Here is a 10350-nt window from a genome sequence, read left to right on the forward strand (position 1 = left end):
ACTGTAATTAAAGTTTTTAAAAAATTTGTAGTAGATAAATTTAATAAAAAATTCAAGTGCCGAACAAGGCTGTACTTCTAATAACGTTTTGCCACCTACTCCTTGGGATGTGCCGGTACACCGTACATATCTACTTTTCTTGCATGAAGGTATACTTCTGCTTGAATCCACTTTGGTAACTTTATGAAAGAAAATTCGAAAATTCACAGAATCTCTCGAAGTGCACTTTGTTACGTGTCAGAATCCCCAGTTTGCAGCGGAGAAGCAATGCCCAAATTGATACGCACTTTACTTGTTCCGAAAGAAATAACACTTGATATGTGTTAATTGGTCAACTAAGTAAAACTATTAATCACTCAATTATACACGAAGGAAACTAATAACGTCATAAAATTTATACGAATCTTTGTGATCTACGTAGATTCCTTATATTTGAAGGAAAATGTTTCACTATCATTTTTATTATATTATGTGATAAAATAACTTATAAAAGTGCAATTAACAAAAAGTAAAGTGCAAATGATATTTCCTTATTCGAAGCATGAAAACCAATTTACTAACGCCCTGTTTGATAACTCGGTTTAACACTTAAATTTAATAAATTCGGATCATAACACATTCAAACCGTTTGATAATCAAAATTAAGCATTTGAATTAATTAGGTGGCACTGAATTTTCTAAACAAAACTTGTTCCTAAAATTAAGCGATAAGCTATTTACTTATTATTTAATGTGATATGTACTTAAATGTATTAAATTTAATACTTAACAATTTAATAACTTAATATATTCAAATTTCGATTTTCAGACTTCAATTTTATCTAACGCATCCTAAGCCTCATATGCCAAAACATATTTGAAGGAATCCTGTCTTTTTCTCATTCGTCTTCCTTTCTCCTTTTTTTTATATAAATTTGCTCCTTAACGATAATCATGAGAAGAAATAAATAGCGTTCTAAAATTAAGTCTTGTCGTATTCAGCTTATCAATCTCTGTAATAATGGGAAAGAGTTATGTTGAGTGATAAGGTGAAAAAAATTAGGGTTAAATGCAAAAAACCCCCCACAAACTATATACCGAGTTGCAGTTTATCCCCTAAACTATAATAATAGGCAATTTGCCCCCTTGAATGATATGTTTGGACAATACTACCCCTACTATCTTAAATCCTTTTTTTTTCTCTATTAGCTTTTTCATTTTTTTCCTTTTATTTATTTTCTCCTTCTCTCGTGGAACTAGCCAACGTCTCTCTCCGATGTGAAAAGACTTACATCAAAAATTTTAATATTTTTTAAACTGCTTTTTTAATTTGTTTATTTGTTAAATTCATTCTTAATAATTTGTCATAAACTCTTTATTATTACAAAATATATGAAGCTCATATTGTAAAGTATATTAATCTAGTAATTCAACAATTTAAGTACCTATAAACTAATTAGAAGTTCACAGTTACTCAACTACTTATAATAAAAGTAACATATTATATATCACATAAAAAAGAAAAGTTAGCAATTGTTATTTGTAGTGAAATAAAAAATAAGAATAAACAATAATAGTAATTCATTTTTTTGGTTATTGATACTACTAATAATTGATTAATCAATTTCTCTATTTTGTTGTTATATATTTGAAAAGTTCAATTTCTTAAATGACATTGACTTCAACATTTGGAAAAAAAATCTTGTATTCCATAGATTTTATTTATAAAATATTGACATACAAAATTAAGAAATAAACAAATTTTGACTAATCTAGTCTACTTATTTAAACAATGTTTAAAGAAAAAAAGGAAGAATTTAAAAAGAAAATGATAGGGAAAAAAGAAAAATAACAATGCTTAAAATAAAAGGGATAGATTTGTCCAAACATATCATTCAAGGGGGTAAAATGCCTATTATTATAGTTTAGGGGGTAAACTGCAATTGGGTATTTAGTTTGTGGGGTTTTTTGCATTTAAAGAGATCTTGAATTTAAAACGTATCGCTTATGATTAAAAAAAATCCATCCAATAATGATCTTATTAATACAAACAAAAGTGAAGAGAAATCGAATTACTTAATATAGTGACTAAAGGGTCATTTTTTTTGTTTTTGAGAAAAGAGTTCACGCCTATAAATTGAATTTGACAGTAGACAGAAGAATGTATAAAATTATAAACCACGACTTCGAAATGATCTTTACCTCCAAAAGCTACATGAATGATCAATGTAGCACAATCAGCCTGCCAGCAAAGTTAAAAACGGTCGTCTGTGTTTTCGAATCAATAAAAAACATATAAACATATGAGAGTCTCGCTTAATTTCATTTAACATGTCAAAATGGACGGCAAATACCATATGAATTAACAAGTGGGGTTTTCATTTAGACACGGGTAGCCTTTCAATTGATTCTCACCCGAATGGACAAAAACTTTCTGGCATTAACGTGGCCAACTTCTTGAAGCCAGGTACTATACAAAATGTGAACCATATTGCACAATCGGACTTTCTAGTTTCTACTTAATAGGCCCACAAATTTGGTTTTAAATTCAAGAATTTAAGAGGAAATAGGACCGTTGTGAAAAAAATACTACACTAAAAAGATTGTCCACAGGACATTGGAAAATGACCCCCAAATAAAAACTACCACAAATTGTGCACGAGGTATAAGTGATTGAGACTCGAGAGCAGACTAATAAGCTTCGGCAATTCATTATATTTTCTTCGTTCCATTGAAAATATCATATTTTCTATTTTAAATGTTCCAAAACATTTATCATATTATAAAAATTAAAACACCTTTTAGTATCTTTTTTCAATATAACCCTTCTTTCTAATTATATACATATTATCATTCAAATTTAAATTTTAAATTTGTAGAAGTAAAATTAAAAAAAGAAGTACAAACATCACAATCAAATCATTATTATTAAAAAGCTGGATTTCCGTTATATAACTAAATAATTAGAACGGATGGAGTATATTTTTTATTTTAAACCTGCTAATGTAATCCACCTTTGCTATCACTATATGCACACATGGCTATGTATGTCCAATTTGAAGATTTGAGCCCACCTTTTTCTTTGGTCATCCAAATGTGGGCCCATACGTCTATCGAACTAATTTTCAGAGACGAGACGGCTCTTTTTATCAACTATCTACCTTGTATATAATAAAGGAGGGAGGTTTAGTTCTTTGCCTCTTTTGTTGCCACTTAGCTTCCTAATAATTTGATAAGTTGTATAACTCTAATATTTTTCTTGCACATGGTTTTTTCATGCCTCTTGCATATCTTTTTTTTTCCTTCTTTCTTAGTGCCAAACCGAGCAAGTCTGACTCCTTTATTCTCCTTCTGAGCCCAATGAATTTTTTAAACCTTAATTATTTGATTAAGTGAGTGAATGTCTAATTCATCACCATTAGATTAGTTTTAATATACTTATACTACATTACAACCCCTGGATCAATTTTCATTCTATTCTAGTTGTCTACATATTATATAAGAAGACATGGGAATTTAATGTAGCACTCCCATTTTTTGACACATGACATAACTCTTCTTCGAGAAATCTATGATTTTTCTCCCATTTTTTATTTCCCTAGTTCTATCTTGATGGATCAAGACAAAAGATGTACCATGCAGGATAAGACAAAAAATTTCAATTGCAAGTCATTTTGCATAACTACAAGAACTTCTACTGTTTTTATATATCGTATAATTTATAATTATAGGATCAAGCTTTATAGATTAATGAAAAACTTTTAATCCTTGGATATTGATTAATTATGTTTGATTAGTAGCTAACCAACTATTACATTTAAACAGCTCCTTTATGTAATCAATTAAAGTCTCTTTTCTATTTCTTTATAAATCTTTTCTAAAAGTTGCATACAAAATCAAATTTCTTCCTTCCCAATTGTATTCAACCGTGCACTTGTTTCATTGCTTGCCGTCATTAACTTCAAAATTAGTGATGGATTTAATAGATGCTATGTTTATTGTCTCCTTGATTGAGAAGAGCTAATTTCATAGATAGAATTTATTCTGATGCTCAATTTTTCTCTTGTGCTTTTGTCTATTATGTATCAAAAAGTTTTACTGTTATACGTTCAATTAAGTTATGAGGGGGCCAAGGCACAGCCGAGATACCTCTAGTGTTTTTATATTACATGGTTGAAATTTTATTCCATTCCCGTCCCACCTTTGGCTCTATTATGACACGTGGTCAATTTTTGTGTTCTACTGGACATGTGGCAGCAGCCACATCCAAGTTCCATCTCGGAGGAGAAATGTTTGTCTGTAGAACAGTCCATGTTAGATAAAGTGGACCATCGGGGTTGTGACAGGATACTTAAACCTAACGGGCAAAAACACGCTGATTGTAAATGAATTCTTTAGTCGGGAAATTTGCTAATCTGGTGTCCAGCGGGCAGCGGCGTTCAGGGGCCGTCAACGCCAACCGTCACATCTTACCGATTGCTTAAAATTGGAGTGGAGTAAAGTAAAAAATGTAAAGTTTGAAATTACTTTCTAAGCCTCGCGGCATCGTCAATTGACTGACCGTTACCTTTCCCGGACAAAATCCAGGGTTTGGTTCGGCCTTTATGCTGCGTTGGCACCGTATGCAGCCCAAACCTGCTCTAGACACGTGGGACATTATGGATTAAAAATGAACCAAACTATTTGATATTTAGATCAAATTCAATATAACGAGAGTTCGTTTAAACTTAGTTCATCAACTAATTAAATCAAATTTAAATAGTGCTTTATGTTCCATAACTTTTATACTCGTTCAAATTCGGTTCGACAAATAAATAAGTCAAAATTAAATAAAATTTCAAATTTGTTAAAATAATCAAATAAGTTTACATACTAAAGTGTTTTGTTTGATTAGTTTCATTTACGCTCCTAAGGATTAGAATTCGCTATTTATCATCAAAAATTAAATCACATAAGGCACCAAAAACAATATATCATTCTATATATTTTACTTAATGTAAAATTTAAACTACTCATTTCAGTTACAAACCTATTATCAAACATGATTAATAATAAATAATCAAAAAATTTTAAACTAAAATATTACAAATAGCGAATTTTAATACCATAAAAATCTCAATAACTAACCTTAATACGTTGACAAAAGTATTTATGATATTAAAGTTTGTTATCTGTAATATTTTGGTTGCAAATTTTTTGATTATTTATTGTAGATCATGTTTGACAATGGGTATGTAACTGAAAAGAGTAATTTGACTATTGTATTAAGTAAAAAATATAAAATGATACAATACTTTTTGATGTTATGTGTAATTTGATCCCTAATATTAAACAACAATATTTAATGCTTGTATTTAATATGTGTGTTAATATTAAATTAACTAAATAATGTAGTAAATGAGAGATAATGATGAAATCATATTATTTTCTCTCTCATAATATCACATTTTTATTATCAATTGAGTCTAAATATTACAAAATAATTAATTTTAAGGGAGGTTAAATGTAATTTTTAAAATTTAAAGGGAAGCCAATGAAATTTAAAGGGAAGCCAATGAAATTATCCCTAGTTTTATAGGTGCTATTATTGATGAGGTCCAGCGTGTTGTGCTAGCATGGGAAAAATTTTCAAAAAATCATGAAACTTGGAATTTAGCATTGGAATGGGGTGTTGTCTTTTCGCTGCTTTCAGTAGCTTGAACATCGTAAATAGATAGGAATTGTATCATGTATCTGAATCTTTCTCAAATGAAAATTTTCATTCTTGCTCTCAATAAAATTACATAGCTTTACCCCCCCCCCCCCCCCCCCCCAAAAAAAAAAAAGAGAGAGAGAGAGAGAGATAATATACAGGCTAGTTTACGAAGCCGTGTAATGTCAAGTCGAAATTGAACTATCTGATCCAATTATACATGATTGAGAAATTTGTAATAACACAAAAGTGAATTGATTCAATTAGACATTCAATAAAGTAATGCCAAAAAGAGACATTATTTTGAAGGGATATATAGGAATTATATCAGGAAGATGGAAGAAGAGTTCAACTATCTTCAAGAACAACAATATGTTAGCATGTAATAAGGATAAGATAGATTTAGGCAAGTATTAATCACATTCTACTTTTTCATAATGACACATTTCACTATTTACCTGTATCATATAATTTTCATTTATTAGACTGTATAATAAAAAAATAGCAGAAGTGCTACTATAAAAATATAGAGTGTGAATAAGTGTTTGGATATGAGATTATTTGAAATAGTTACTATAACATTTTTTATAATATGATGTATATGAAATAAAAAAGTAATTAAACAAACAAAATGGGTTAAAAATATTTAATATATATATTTGCAAATAAAACCTATCCAAACACACTACTGTTGAGTATATTTTGTAATTTGTAGCGTAAAAAGGGCTTGATGCACGAAAGAATATGGCCTCAAATTTGTAATTCATAAAAATTACTAAATCATTACCGAAAAAATACAAATTAATAAATTATGTATGCGGGCAAAAAGTTTTCGCCACTAGTTGAAGGTAGAGCACAGAGGTCGGAGTTTAGAGAGTTTTGCGCTTTAATCAACCCGACATGTGGCCCAACCGGGCCTCAATTGATTCACGACGGATTAACAGAAACCTAATCATCCTGAAAAGTAATATCAAAGAAACCTGTGATTAATCTCTAGACTCGCCATTAGTCAGATGATTGTCAAATCTGTAGTCAGATTTTTAAATTCGTTCATTCTTTTTTATTTTTTTATATATATATAAGATTTGAAGCCTCCTTTTGAATTTTGTCCAAAAAAAAAAAAGAGTCTCTTTTTGAACCAAAACAAAAAAGGGAAATGCGTATTCCTTTTGAAGCGTTTTACATATTCTTGAAAGTATTCATCATATATTGCTTGCTACAAATTGTTTTCTTGAAATTAGGTAAAAAGTCTTCGTTCTCAGACATGTCAGTCCACATGTCGAGAAGTTAAAAGGAGAAAAGGGTAATTATGATGCGTGCGCATCATGTAGGCGATTGGACTAATGTGTTTATGGCGTCAAAAATTCAATAATTCCGCTACTGGCAAAAAGGTCAGAGTGGGTCAGCATATTATGAAACTGCACTGCCGCATTTGATTGCATTATTGCTTCTTTCCGTAACTAAACAAAAGAAAAGTTGATGCAATATTCAGTTCTCAAGTGCTAACTTTTCCACCTTTTTCTCGTTGATTAATAGTAGTACGTTTTTCTTTTCCTTTTTTTTTTTTAAAAAAAAAAGAGTTCCCAAATGCTGCTAATTTAATTTGTACAATACAAGCCATGCTTCCTCGAGCAACAAGTTCGAAGGCACTAACTCCATGATTAGTACTCGGTACGTAGAAATGACCAAGAGAAAAATACCTTTCTGCCTTGTTAATTTCATTTTAGTGTTTGATATTGTTTGTTTAACTCATAAAGCCTTTTTCCCCTCCTGTAATGCTCATTTCAACTTTTTTTTTTTTTGAATCCCGTTTCTCAAAATAACCTAGCAAATCTCTTTCCACATTTATCCTGAAATGCCTAAGTAATAGGATGTCAAATTTATCCTCATAAATCTTTGTACTGCATCATGATCTCTTAAACTATTTGTAACCTCAAATAATATTTGAATGTAATTGCATCTAAACTACAACTTTTTCTTTTACACTAGAACTAGGGGGAAAAGCCCGCGCAACGCACAGGAGTTTAGTGCCTGTAATTAAATATGGTTAATAATTATTATTTGGCATTTTCTAGTATAAAAATTGAAGTATGACAATTTTATTATGTGATATTAAATAGAAAAATCATAAGTTACATATTGAGTTAAAAAATATAATATGCAATAAAACATAATTATAAGATACGACCAATCACTTTGCATCTAACCTAGTAGAATAAAAGACCTATTTATATATGCTCATGCACTTTAGGGTTATTAAAATTTGTTGTTTAGTTTGAATTTGATCTTGATATGAGGGCAATCCACCACATTATCTTGTCATATAAGTGAGATTTGAACAATTAGCATACTTGAAGAAATCATTGCTAGTGGAATTCCAATTCTTGCAAGCCAAATTCTTGAATTTATATTGATTCCAAGTACATATCATCACGAGGTCTTCACATTGATCAATCAATTAATTATAGTTTATTGTATGATTTAGGACATATAGCAAAGTATCTCCTTCTCGATAGGGGTTACAATCACGAAATATCAATTTTTGAGTTCGTTGCAAAGATATACAATAACTAACATGCTAATTTAGAGGAATAATTATCTCAAAAAAGTACTAAAGCATCTTAATCCACTAAATTCAAGAAAAACAATTAAAAGTAATGAGGTACATACTTTAGATTTGCAACCAAATAGTTGTAAGTAGACAGTTAAACATATTGGCAAATTAGATGAAGTGAAAATTTGTTTAAATGGAATAGTCAATAAAGTAGCAAACGATTTGAAAATTACCCTAATTAATAGTTAAAACAACAAAAGAAATATATGCAATCTATAAATGGGAGAATTTATGATAATAAACTTATTTTAAACCACAAATAACAATTAACAAATGTGGTCTCTTCCCTATCAAACTTGTCTAACATGGACAATTGAATTAAAATATTAAAAAAATTATTGCACATACAACTTGCAATATTACAGATTTTTTACAACCAAAAAGTAGCTTGGTTAAAGAAAACATACCTATTGAGAAAGGTATTGCAAAATGGGGAAGAGGAGTAGCTAATGTAGCAACATCTAAATTCAATATGCTACATGATTGTGGTGGAACAAAACCTATAAGTAAATGAAGTGAATTCGAATAAATTGAGGGTTAATATGGTAACGGCCAAGAAACCAGACTTCTTTACTAATTAACATTAATTGTGTCTTAACATCTATATATCATAACTTTGCAAATAACTGATAAAAAAGGATTTAAGAAATTAAAAGACTTAAATGTTAATACAATTAAATGATTAGAAGGGCTTTTATGTAATTTCACTAAAACACAAGCTGAATCCAGTTGTACCCAATGTTCAATCGGATATCAAACACTGTCGCATATCAAACTTACCGCTAACTTTAAATGTCTAAAAGGACATCTAAGTAATTACAACAAAACTAAATTAGTTATAATGACTCATATTCAATATTCTAATTGCACATCAAACACTCTTATATTTCCAAAAAAACCCCACCCTTGCGGTTGAAATCCAAAGACCAACTCATTCTTATATAGTATAAGGAACAAATGTTTTATGGTACTTTATTCTTTGACTTTTGAACAATCATGCAAGATTTTTTTAAATCCTATCAAAATTGAAAATTAAATATAAATTATAATTGCTTGATTTCATGTAATTCATATTTTATGTTGCTAATTTTAACTTAAAAATCTATATATTAGAATGAATCAAGTGTTACAATTGAATAATTCTAATATCAATTCTCATTCATTTTTGAATTAAAAATATCAAGTTTTCATTTAAATAGACAAATACTATAGAATAGATAAAACAAAAAGTAACAACACATAACACATCTTATAAACTAATCCAAAATAATTAAGTTACAGTTGTATTTAGTATTGTTGGGCTTGGATTTTATCCTAATAAACGGTTTGTGGGATAAAATCCAAGTCCAACAGGTATATTTCATTCTTACATCTAAATATTAATTATACCAAATGTTAGAAACTGAGTAAACATTCAATTCTGACTTAGTCATGAAACCTTGAAATAACAAATTTCTTTTACTGCCATTTTGGGTGGAAAGACCCTTCCATTCCAAGCAATCCCGTATACCAAATGAGGGGTAATCGAATATTTTTCTCCAATGGATTTCAACACAAGACAAAACTCTGTACTTTAAACATAATCCCTATCATTTCTATTGAGATCTCTGTGTCATTAATTAGTCTAGAAATCATAATATTCATTCCTTGAATTTTTCACATTGTACATGACTTCCTAACTTTTCAGCTGGCTCAAAAGAAATTTGACACGAGAAACTTCTAAATTTTTTCCCATTAGGAAAATACAGGGAATGATGTACAATCAATAATTCATGACCCAGAATCTTGTAGATAGTAGAAACTACGCTTGCATCTAAGTTTTTTTTTTCATTAGAATCGCTTATTAGCATTTATAGAAAAGAATTTACTCCATTCGTCATTTTTTTTTATATAGAAAAAGCATGAAGTTTTATTAATTAAGATGAAGGAAAATCTGCTTGAAGTGCGGATGGGATTAATTTACTATTCTAAAAAAATAAAATACGAGCCCTTATACATACTTCCACTTTTAAAGCTTTAAAAGTTACTATCACAATTTGGAAGATCCCTGCTGGGATTATAGTTT

This window comes from Coffea arabica, chromosome 2e (genome assembly GCF_036785885.1).
Source record: "Coffea arabica cultivar ET-39 chromosome 2e, Coffea Arabica ET-39 HiFi, whole genome shotgun sequence".
Lineage (NCBI taxonomy): Eukaryota > Viridiplantae > Streptophyta > Magnoliopsida > Gentianales > Rubiaceae > Coffea > Coffea arabica.